The following is an 11,464-nucleotide window of genomic DNA, read 5'->3' as shown; positions in this document are numbered from 1 at the left end:
TCCGCGGGGCCAGGAAGGCCTCATGGTGGAAATGGAAGCAAACACATCCTTCTTCACATGGTGGCAGCAAGAAGTGCCAAGCAAAAGGGAAAAAAAGCCCCTTATAAAACCATGTGATCTCGTGAGAAATCACTCACTATCATGAGAACAGCATGGAAGTAACTGCCACCCACCGGGTCCCACCAGGTCCCTCCCACAATACGTGGGGATTATGGGAACTACACTTCAAGATGAGATTTGAGTGGGAACACAGCCAAACCATATCAATTACCCAGCCTCAGATATTCCTTCATATTGCAAAATAAGTTAACATAATTACTGATCCCAGATCATCATAACAGATATGTTGATAATAAACTATCTAAAATATGGTGAGAATTACCAAAATGTGACAGAGGCACATAGTGAAAACACGCTGTTGGAAAAATGGCACCTATAGACTTATTAGATGCAAGGTTGCCACAAACCTTTAATTGTAAAACATGCAGTATCTGTAAAGTAGAAAAAAAGGAAACAGCAATAAAGGAAGTATGCCTGAATCTTTTCAACATTATAGTTATGACATCACTTGTGTATGGTGACCAGATTTAACTCATTAACTAAAACCTCACATGGCAACTGTTAAAGTGACAGAGAAAGTAACTGCTGCCAATTGTAGTCAATCCTAGAAGAACATTTTTGTGAAGGTCATAAATATGCTTCACATTCTATTTCAATAACTTATATTTATATTGTTATTGTATTTGAATTATAATTCATTTGCATGTCCTCCATTGTCAAAATGAATTTCAGATTTTAGATAGGAAAAAAGGAAATTACTTGCTGTGGAAAAAATAAATCTTTAGTATTTAATTGGATATATAGTGATAATATCTGTAAAACTAATAGCAAAATTCAAATATGCTTTTATTGAAAAGTTCTTTAGCACTCGCTCTTATCATGTCTCATTTTCTCTGACATACTAGACCTAAATTGCCACTTATAATGTGTGATGAACATACAGAAACTTACATGTTGCCTTTTGTTTTATCTAGAAGCAAGTAGATTGTACAAATAGGCTTGATTGCTCTGTGATAGAAAATGTGACCATCTGTAACAATTCATATTGTGAACTTATTACATAGATAATTATTATGATTAGTGTTACAATTCAGCAATCAGAAATCTGTACAGGATCCAAAGGAACACAGCAGGATAATACTCTATCTAAATGGGCTCAGGAAAAATGCAATTTATTTGACACACTCCACAAGAGAGGCAGAATCAATTGGACATATAACGTAATCATTTTTCTCTCCCTCAGCAGGTTGGCACAGGAGCCAGCATCATGCATGGAAGGGAGTTTGCCATACAGAACCACTGTTATTGCATCTGCATGAGAATAGATGAACCCTTGGGTACACTCAAAATATTGCTGGAGTTCCCTTTATTCAGACAGGACAGGCTTCCCTAAAGACACTCTCCTTTTATATCACACAGGACACATATTTCACCTTCAAGTGCTATTTTTATGTCACTCACTTAGAAAATTAAACCTTGTCATCTCTCTAATTCTACTTGGTTTCAAGTGCAGCAATAACATTTAGGCTAAACTATATATTTTGCAAGAAAAATCCATCCTCCCTCCTTATATTCTTTTTGGCTGGCCTGTGAAGTATTCTTTGAAAACCAGTGAATCATATTCTGAGAATTATAAGCTTATTTAAACATTTTTAACACTGAATGGTCTTCTGAGCTTGAAAGACATGATAGCTTTTTACTACCATGCTGATAAAATATGTAATTGTTCAATTTCTAAAAAGCTGTTGTATTGTCTCTAGTTACTCCACATCTGCTACATTAAATAAGATATGACAGAAGGGAACTTGGTGGGAGGGAGAGAGAGGGAAGGCAAAGGAGTCCTAAAGACATGCAGGTGGAAAGTTGTTATCCCAAACATCTGGACCTATTTACTAGGTAGTTGCTAACCTGGGATAGATACATGCTCTATTTACAAAGTCCCTTGGTAGAATACAAAATTTTTTAAAAAGGAATGTCTTACTGCATAAATACCCAAATATGAAAATATTAACTTTCAGAAATAATCAAATATGTAATCGTTAAGATGGAGCATCATTTGTTTCCAGTTAATGGAAAATTGAAAGGATATGTAAGTGTTCAGTACAAGTTTTTGAAGAGATATTAATTTCAATATTTTTTATTTCTAAGCTCTGTATTCATAAACAAATGACATTAAAATAAACAGAACTTCATTATATACCATTCTCTTCAAGACATTTTATACATATTTATTGTCTATTTTGTGCCACATATTCCAGGCATCATTTTATTAAAATTATTTATGTACCTAAAGAGTGAGTGATTATATATCATGACAGTTCTCGGTTTTCCTTTTTTCTTTATAGAGCATATTAATTTTGAATGCACATCATGGCACACTTTTTATAGGTATAAAAAGAACTGACAAATGCAAAACATGACTGCTTCCATAGCCATTTCCTTTCTCCATTTGGAGGATGCTAAATATAAATGTGTCTTTTGTTTTCAGAAATATTCTATCTATTCAATTTTCTTTGGTTTTCATTTTTATAAAAATCATACTACTGTTGTTGAAAATAGTATAAATCTTGCATCAAAGCCATTTTCTTGTTTTTCCATATTCCAGATTGTCAGTCTCCAGAGTTAACCAAATTCAACATTTCTACCTGTTTCTTCTTTTACTTTTGTATTTTCTAAATCACATGTGTATTCTTTCTTTAAGTATTTAGTCCTACAAAATATCTATGGACCTCCTAAAGTGGAAAATAGAAGAGAAAAACTGGCCTTTTGTATCCTGCCCTCTTCGTGCCAAAGCACATATACATAAACACATGCATAAACCTATGCATATGCATACACATACATTCATACATGTTTTCTTCCAATAGAATTATATAAGGGCTTGATTAAGTTAATAGTTGATGTTTGCCTTATGTGACCATGTAAATATTATTTGTAGCTAAGCTAAGTAAAATATTCCATATAGTATCACTACATTATCATTACATTTTATATTTTGCTCAACTCTTTATTGCCCTGGAGTTAATTTTTTCATTTGGTTATTTTCCAGCATGGCCATCAGTAGTTCATTCTCAATCAATCTCTAAATACCTTTTCAATGAATCGAAACACATTCACATAACTCTTCAGTTTAACCTTTTCTTTGAGACACTCCTCCTGAAGTCTTCTGTACTCCAGCTTCAATCTGAACTATGTGCTTTCTGGAATCATTGCTCACTGGTCAACCTGGGACTTCTTCCCTTGACCATCAAATCAGGAATTCCTTTCATTCTTCTTCTGTGGGAAGGCCTTCTTTCCAGGGTCCTCATTCTTTCTCTTTCTTGTTTTTCTCATGCTACTAAACAGAGCACATACTCCAGTAGCTTCCTGAGAATGTGTGTGTGCATCAAAACCTTGAGGACATGAAAATCTTTTTCTTCAACCTTCACAAATCTTTCATAGTCTGGCTAAATATACACCATCTTGCCTTAGAATTTTTAAGACACTATTTCACATTCTTCTAGCTTCTAGTAAGAAGTCTGAGGACATTTTATCATAAGATTTTTTGTAGGTGACATGTTTTCTTTCTTCCCTCTTTAAGAATTTAGGAAATTTATACGTATGGTGAATTTTTAAGATGACTGTTTTTGGAGGTGTTTTTAAAAATCATTGCTCATAATAATCTTCGTATCCTTCTGAAAACTATTATTCAGTTATGAAACATTTGCTTAGATTTAAAATATAAATTTACTTCTTTTTTGTTTATTTTTCTGGAATTCATGTTATTAGATGTTGGTACTACTGGATGGATACTTTTGATTTGGATATATTTTTTCTAGTGTATTTCCTTATCTTTTGCTGTTTTAGTTTCCTGAAAAATTTCCTCAATTTTTATCTTTATACACATACACAAAGATATTTTATCTATATGGCATTCTCTGTAAATTTTATTTCCTCTGAATTCATTTATTTTTTTCTTTGTTAAGACTTCTTTTATGTAAACGCTTTCATCAAATATCTGATGATTCTTGTTCATTTGTATATATGTAAGAGGGAGGGACTAAAAGGACTTTTCAACTACCCTTATTTACAAATTCTGAAACTAAATGAAATGAACATATTTTGGACTACCTAATCCACATTTTGCCTTTTGTAAGCTTTCATAGTAAATACATAACTCAATGTGTTTTCTGACATGAAGAAATAACTCTAGTGGAGAAAAAAGAAGCATGCATGATTAAACACCACACAAGATGAGATGAAATAAATAAAATTTTCATTTTGTTTTCTTTTTGTTTCTTATCAGTTGGAAGCGATTAGGTGCTAATCTGGAGTGCAAGTTTTCCTCTTGCATCTGAATATAAAACATAGACATCAAAAGGACTATTTTTATATTAAGATTTATGAGTAAGATGACCCTTCTTTATATGAGAATAATAAAACAGTGCACAGTTAGAGTGATTTCTGTGATTGACTTTCTACACTATGCTAACTGACTTATCTCTGCCAATATGGCAGTCTTATTCCCCTTGGCAGTGACTTGTTTAGCAGTGAGCATACAAAGGAACAAAAGTCCTGTGTGAAGTTTCAATTCTTAGATAACATGAGATGAGATTGTCTCTTCATCTGGATATTTTCCTATTTTGATATTTTATCTGAATCTGCAGTCTTCCTGCATCCATAAGGACAAAGCCAAATCAACATGGTAGAGAAGATAGGTGAAAAGAACCTCATATTTTTGAGTACATCATTGGACCAATGTGTCAAGAGTCCTGCATTAATTGTACATTACTATTGTATTAGATAATAAATCTTCTTTTATTGAATGAATTTGGGTCATGCATTCAGCTACAGGCATTTCAGCTAACACAATAAATTGTTTTATATTTAATATAAAGAATGTATTCTCAAAGGACAACTTACTATAAGATTAAAAAATACAGGAAGAAATTAAAATACTTGTACTAATAAGTAGAAATCCCATGCTTGCTTTCAATGTAAAAAGCAAAGGTCTAGTCACACTTTGTGGTACAATAAAACTAATTTAGTTAATTGAAGAGGTGGCTATGAGAATATTTCAGGTTACAACAATGTTTCAGATTGTAAATAAATATGAAAATAAACAATTGAATGAGCTTTCTTTCAAAAAGTTTTAAAAATGCAATCCTGTATATAAAATTTTAGAGGAGAGATTTTTAGATAGCAGGATTATTATAAAAGTAGTACATTATGTTAATGTTTTAAAAATAGAGCCATTTTATTTTGTCTTATTTAGTGCCATATAACTAGCTTTAAGACCGTATTGAAACATGGATTATTTTTGTCAATACTTAAAGTGATTGCATTACTGCGACTTTAAATTAATACAAATGTAAAAATTAAAACTAATTTTATTTTTAAATTTTTCAAATGATGCTTATGAATATTATTATACTTAATCTCAAAAACATTCTACAATGAAATAAGAACATATTATTATGATTGATATTATATAGATCAAAAAAATTATGTAGGAAGAAATTAAAATACTTGTACTAAGAAGAAGAAATCCCTTGTCTCAAGCCAGGTTATCTGGTGATCATCTATTTCAAACTTGATAAGCTTCTATGATGGCCTCAGCACATTACAATTATTATGACTAAAATACTCTTTTCAAAATAAATCTTCATATTAAGGACATTATTCTGCCCTCTGTTTGCTTCCCCATTCTCTTTTCAGGTTTAGATTAATTTTGAGAGAGAATCTGAAGGTGGATTAGATAGTAATCCAGCAAAAACTATTTAGAATGGCACTGGTTTTGATTACAGTAAATAGATTACTTTAAACAAAAACCCTATATTACTCTTAGTAACAAAATCACAGAGATTAGCATAGTAGAAATACTAATTCTGTATCCAGGAACCCGCCATCTTGAGGGATTTAACCATGATAAAATGTAATGCCAACCAATTTGGAGTTTTACTTAATATCTTCTTCCTATCAAGTGGAAAATACAGTTTTGTGGGGGAAATGACACTAAGTATGTCTTTGTATAATGCAATATACACTCTATCCATAATGCTTTTATTTGAACCACAGAATATTGCCAATATATAATCATCCTGAGCCTACAAATGGCAATTTCATCTGATCCAATCTGATATTTTTTGATATTTATTTTTACTAAAAAAACCTGAGAAAAAGAATAAGATCAAATTATCAGCTTTACACGCATTACAGTTTTAAAAATAATTCTTATGTACACAATGACTAATTTTAATTTGAAATATTTAATTTATATATGTCTCACTAAAGGAAGACTCATGCCATAGAATCATAACCATAAGTTTAAAAAAGCTACTTAAGTACATTTTTTTGTATGGATGACAAGGTCCCTATTAGAATGTCACATCAAAAGAGTATTTTGCAAAATTTAATATGTAACAATAACATGACAATGTAACAATGCAAATATTTACTTTATGCTATAACATCATCAAATCCACAAATAACATCTTTTTAAAGGATTAAATGACTCATAGTGAAAAGAATCCAGGACAATGACAAAAATAAATTCAGAAAACAACCTTTCAATTATGGTCTAGATATTAAATTTTTTCTAATATTGAAGGCAAAACCTTTTCCTACTGTTCAATGCATTCCTAATCTTCTCCCAGTGCCTGTGCTTTCTATTTGATAGGCACTTTATAGTGTTCTTATGTTTTATATCACAATACGATTATTCTTTTAGTGACTCATGGTTAAAGGAACTCAGGGAGAGAAAAGCCTGCATAACCAATACAGATTTTAATAGTATATTTGAAACTTTACAAATTATAAACTTATACCCTTTTATTTTACTATAATAATGACATTCATTTTATAGTGCTTTATGTTTTACGAGGACTTTGATTTATATTACAGTGTCTCATTTAGTGTTTTTTGTTTTTGTTTTGTTGTTGTTGTTTGTTTTTTTGTGAGACTGGGTCTCACACTGTCACCCAGGTTGGAATGCAGTGGCATGATCATAGCTCACTGCCTCCTCAAACTCCTGGGCTCGAGGAATCCTCCCACGTCAGCCTCCTGAGCAGATGAAACTACAGACACATATCACCACACCCAGATAATTAATTTATTTATTTTTGTGTATAGGCAGGGTCTTGCCATCTTACCTATGCTAGTCTTGAACTCCTGGGTCTTTCTATGCTTTTATTTTAAGGTTTTACATTATAGTTGACTGAGAACTATAATAAATAAAAGAATATTTTATAATAATTTTATAATATAAAAATTATTTTATAATAAAAATAATAAGTTTTAAGAAACTATTCAAAATTCTACACAGGAAAAAAAAGGAAAGAATTTTCCTTTACTGTTTATAAACTTAAGCACAAAACGAAACCAGTAAATAAAATAAATATAATTTCATGTTTATATGTAAAACAACATTAAAGATACTCCTAGTTTTAAACATTTTAATTACACCTCTATTAAGATTAATTCACATACTATAAAAGTTACCCTTTTAAAGAGTACAATTTAGTGGTTCGTTGTATATTCATAGAGTTGCGTAACTATCATCAATATCTAACTTCAGAATTTTTTAACACCTCAGTAAGAAATTCCATGCTCATTAGCAGCGCATGTTTGTAATATTTTTTAAAGAAAAAAACAAATTACACACACTTTGTTTTAAAAACAGAACCAAAATGAAAACTTAGATGTTTTTTTTCCCTTGGATGTGCTTCTACAAAACTATACCCAGCAGTTTTTACTTCATGCTTGGGAAAAGACTTCCAAGGGATAATATTATCATAATAAATTCTCTGAAATGTTTTATATGATCTGGACTTGAGATGTCCACCCTGAAACTGTCTTCCTTCCATGTATACAATGAATGTGTAATTAAATGCATGAATGTCTCCAATTCCTTACCCTTTCTACATCCAGGGGTTTTTGCCATACAAATGTGTAGTGCCCTCCCACTCAGGCCTCTCAAGTACCATGAACTTGAGTCAGTCAGTCATTCTATTCATTCACTTATGAATTAATTCATGCTGTACATATCGCCTGAGTACCATAATATATGTCTACTATCATAAATAATGTGCTGCTCATGGCCAGGCAAAGTGGCTCATGCCTATAATCCCAGCACTTTGGGAGGCCGAGGAGGGTGGATCACAAGGTCAGGAGTTTGAGACCAGTCTGGTCAACATAGTGAAACCCCGTCTCTACTAAAAATACAAAAAAGTAGACAGGTGTGGTGGTGTCCACCTGTGATCCCAGCTACTTGGGAGGCTGAGGCAGGAGAATCGCGTGAACCTGGGAGGCGGAGGTTGCAGTGAGCCGAGATCACAAAATTGCACTCCAGTCCAGGCAACAGTGCGAGACTCTGTCTCAAAAAAAAAATAATAAAATAATAAATAAATAAATAATGTGCTTCTCATATTCTAGAATTCAGAATATCATTGTTCTGAAAGTATATTCTAGTTGAAAGACCAATAATACTAAAAGATAATAAAAATAAAAATTGGTAAGTGTTATAAAGAAAAATACAATCAACCTAAGCAGGGAGGTAGTTGGGAAAATTCAATTTTAAACATGTTGATCTAGGAAGGCTTCTCTGAAAAAGTAATAATTTGACATAAATTGGAAGGAAGCATAACAATGAGGGAGGTGACATCTAGGGAAACAATCTGAAGAAGCAGTAAGCACAAAGAACCTGATCGGGAATGAACGTGGTTCCTTTGTGGAATTGGCAAGAAAACCAAAAAGGTATTAAGTGCCCAAGAATATGTTGAAATTTCCAAGCTTTCTAAACACAATTTCCTACTTTGAAAGAAAAAATGACTGGATAACAGAGAGTTTCAAACATTAAAGCAAATAGTCAATTTGAAATTACTTGTCCTTTTTAAAAAAATTTCTGTTTAATTCTTTAAGAGTGCCAATCTCCTAACAAGTATCTCAACATTCAGATCCCATCTTTCACTACACTGATTCTACTGCCAATCTCATTTAAGATATTTGACCACCCAACATTTTAGGCAAAGCAATCTTGAATGCCATGTTTACAAAAGAAAAGTTAATTACTTTATCAATATAAATTTTAGACTTTTGAGCAATAATTAACTCAATTATTAATACAGCAGGTTCCTGTGTGTTTTGATGTATACATACTAACTTTTTTTAACTTTTACATTCAGAGGTGCAAATGAAGGTTTGTTATATAGGTGAACTTGTGTCATGGGAGTTTGCTGTACAGATTATTTTATCACCCAGGTATTAAGCCTAGGACCCATTATTTATTTTTTGGTCCTCTTCCTCCTCCCACCCTCCAGCCTCTGAAAGGCCTCAATGTGTATTGTTCCCCTCTATGTATCCATGTGTTCTCATCATTTACCTCCCACTTTTAATTAAGAACATGCGATATTTGGCTTTCTCATTCTGTGTTTGTTTGCTAAGGATAATGCCCTCTAGCTCTGTCCATGTCCCTGCAAAGGACATCATCTCATTCTTTTTTATGGCTGCATAGTATTCCACAGTGTATATTTACCACATTTCCTTTATCCAGTCTATCTAGCCTTATCAAAATTATGTCTATTTTCCTAATATAACCAATTCCAAATTCCTCCCAAATTTATGGAGGTAGCACTAAAGGCAAAACCTCAGAAAACTACTATCTACTAAGGCAACAATCAATCTATTTCTAAAATCAAAGGAGAACTCTTAACTATAACAAGTATAGATTTGAAAGAGATAATAATTCAAAGTTAACATATTTTGCCACAAGAAATACAACACTCCTACGGAAAGCAGGGTAAATATCTTCTTTCCTACCTCCCTACCCTTTCAAAACCATCAAAATAGAGTTTCATATTCTTTCATCTTCCCTCTGGGCCAAAGTTTCAGGGACTATACTAATCAAAACTCTATGCCACAGTGTTCTCAGCCATGTGGCTAACGTTTTCCAAATGGCCAATGAACAAGTCTAAATAACCATTCATACCCTCATATATCAATTTGAATGCATTGATTCTTATAATACCACATAAAGAAGTGGGCTTATGTTGTAATCTTAGGAGGTAAAATCTCAACAATTAAAGTTCTATAGATAGAAAAGTAAAAGGGACCCTGAAAGACTTTTTGACATTAACAAAACTTCAAATTGTCAGAAAACCAGTATATGCCTTTTTGCTTTGTTCTATCTCACCTCAAACTTTAAAAATAATACATTAATTTATTTCTGTTAGACTATGTACATTGATCTATGAATTATGCAGGGCAATCTGACCTCAAATACAGATTTGGGAAGAAGAGTAGGTATGAGTAAAAGACTATTGTGAGTGCTGTCAAGATAGTCAACTTACCTATTGGTATATGTCTGGTATGTAATCTCCTCTCTTCTAATAATGAATAGAGGGAAACAAATGCATTTGCCTAAAGATATGAAGAACAAAAGTAAGAAATATTACCTTGAGAATGGGCTTACTTCTGGAAATTATTTGCCATAGGAGTCTAAGGAATATTAGAATGGACTACCAATTTTAATGCTACAATATAGTGCCACTTCTAGGACTTGTGGCCAGACATCTTTAAGATATGCTGGAATGGGAAGAATTCTGGGTGAGAGGTAAGGCAGAAGGCAGGAGAGCAGAAACAGCAGAAGTGACGCTTGCATTGTAGGCAGAGAAAGGCAGAGCTGACACTGGATATTCTGAAGTGAAGTTTCAGGGACACTTTAGAAAAACCTCAAAACCCTTCTTTGAACACAGTCAAAAACTAAAACCAAAAGTAGAGTATGTCTATAGAAGGCAAACAAAATAAATCCAAACCAAAAATAACTTGTGCTCTTTGCCACATGACTTGGTCAACGAGAACAAAAGCAATAATCACACTTATACTTCAGGAAAACCTTCTTACCCCAAAGAAAAGAAATGAAATTTTCTAGGTTAAAATGGCTCATATTAGATCACTCAAATTAATTTTCATTTTGGTTAAATGTGATGGACTAAGCACGAGTTTCTACTTCTCTTCACAAACAAAGGGACATTGAAATAATAGACAACTGGACAAGAACAAAAGAGAGAATGAAATTATCGTGCTGGAAGTTGGAAAAAGGAAGTTGCTTTTGTCCTTTCAGACAGCTATAGCAAAATAATGGGTAATTTATAAACAATAGAAATTTATTGTTCACAGTTCTGCAGGCTGGAAAATCCAAGATCAAGATGCCAGCAGATTCTCTGTCTGGTGAGGGCCTGGTTTTCATAGATGGTGTCTTCTATGTGTCCTTACATGGGAAAAGGGGTGAACAAGCTCTGTTGAGCTTCTTTTGTAAGGACACTGCGCCTTATGAGCTGAGCCAACCAAATTACCTCCTAAGGCCCCACCTCTTAATATCATCACCTATGGGGTTAGGTTTCAAAATAGAATTTGGGGGAGGCACAAA

The sequence above is a fragment of the Pan paniscus genome, chromosome 3 (genome assembly GCF_029289425.2).
Source record: "Pan paniscus chromosome 3, NHGRI_mPanPan1-v2.0_pri, whole genome shotgun sequence".
In the NCBI taxonomy this organism is placed as follows: domain Eukaryota; kingdom Metazoa; phylum Chordata; class Mammalia; order Primates; family Hominidae; genus Pan; species Pan paniscus.
Note: the sequence above shows the minus strand (reverse complement) of the source record.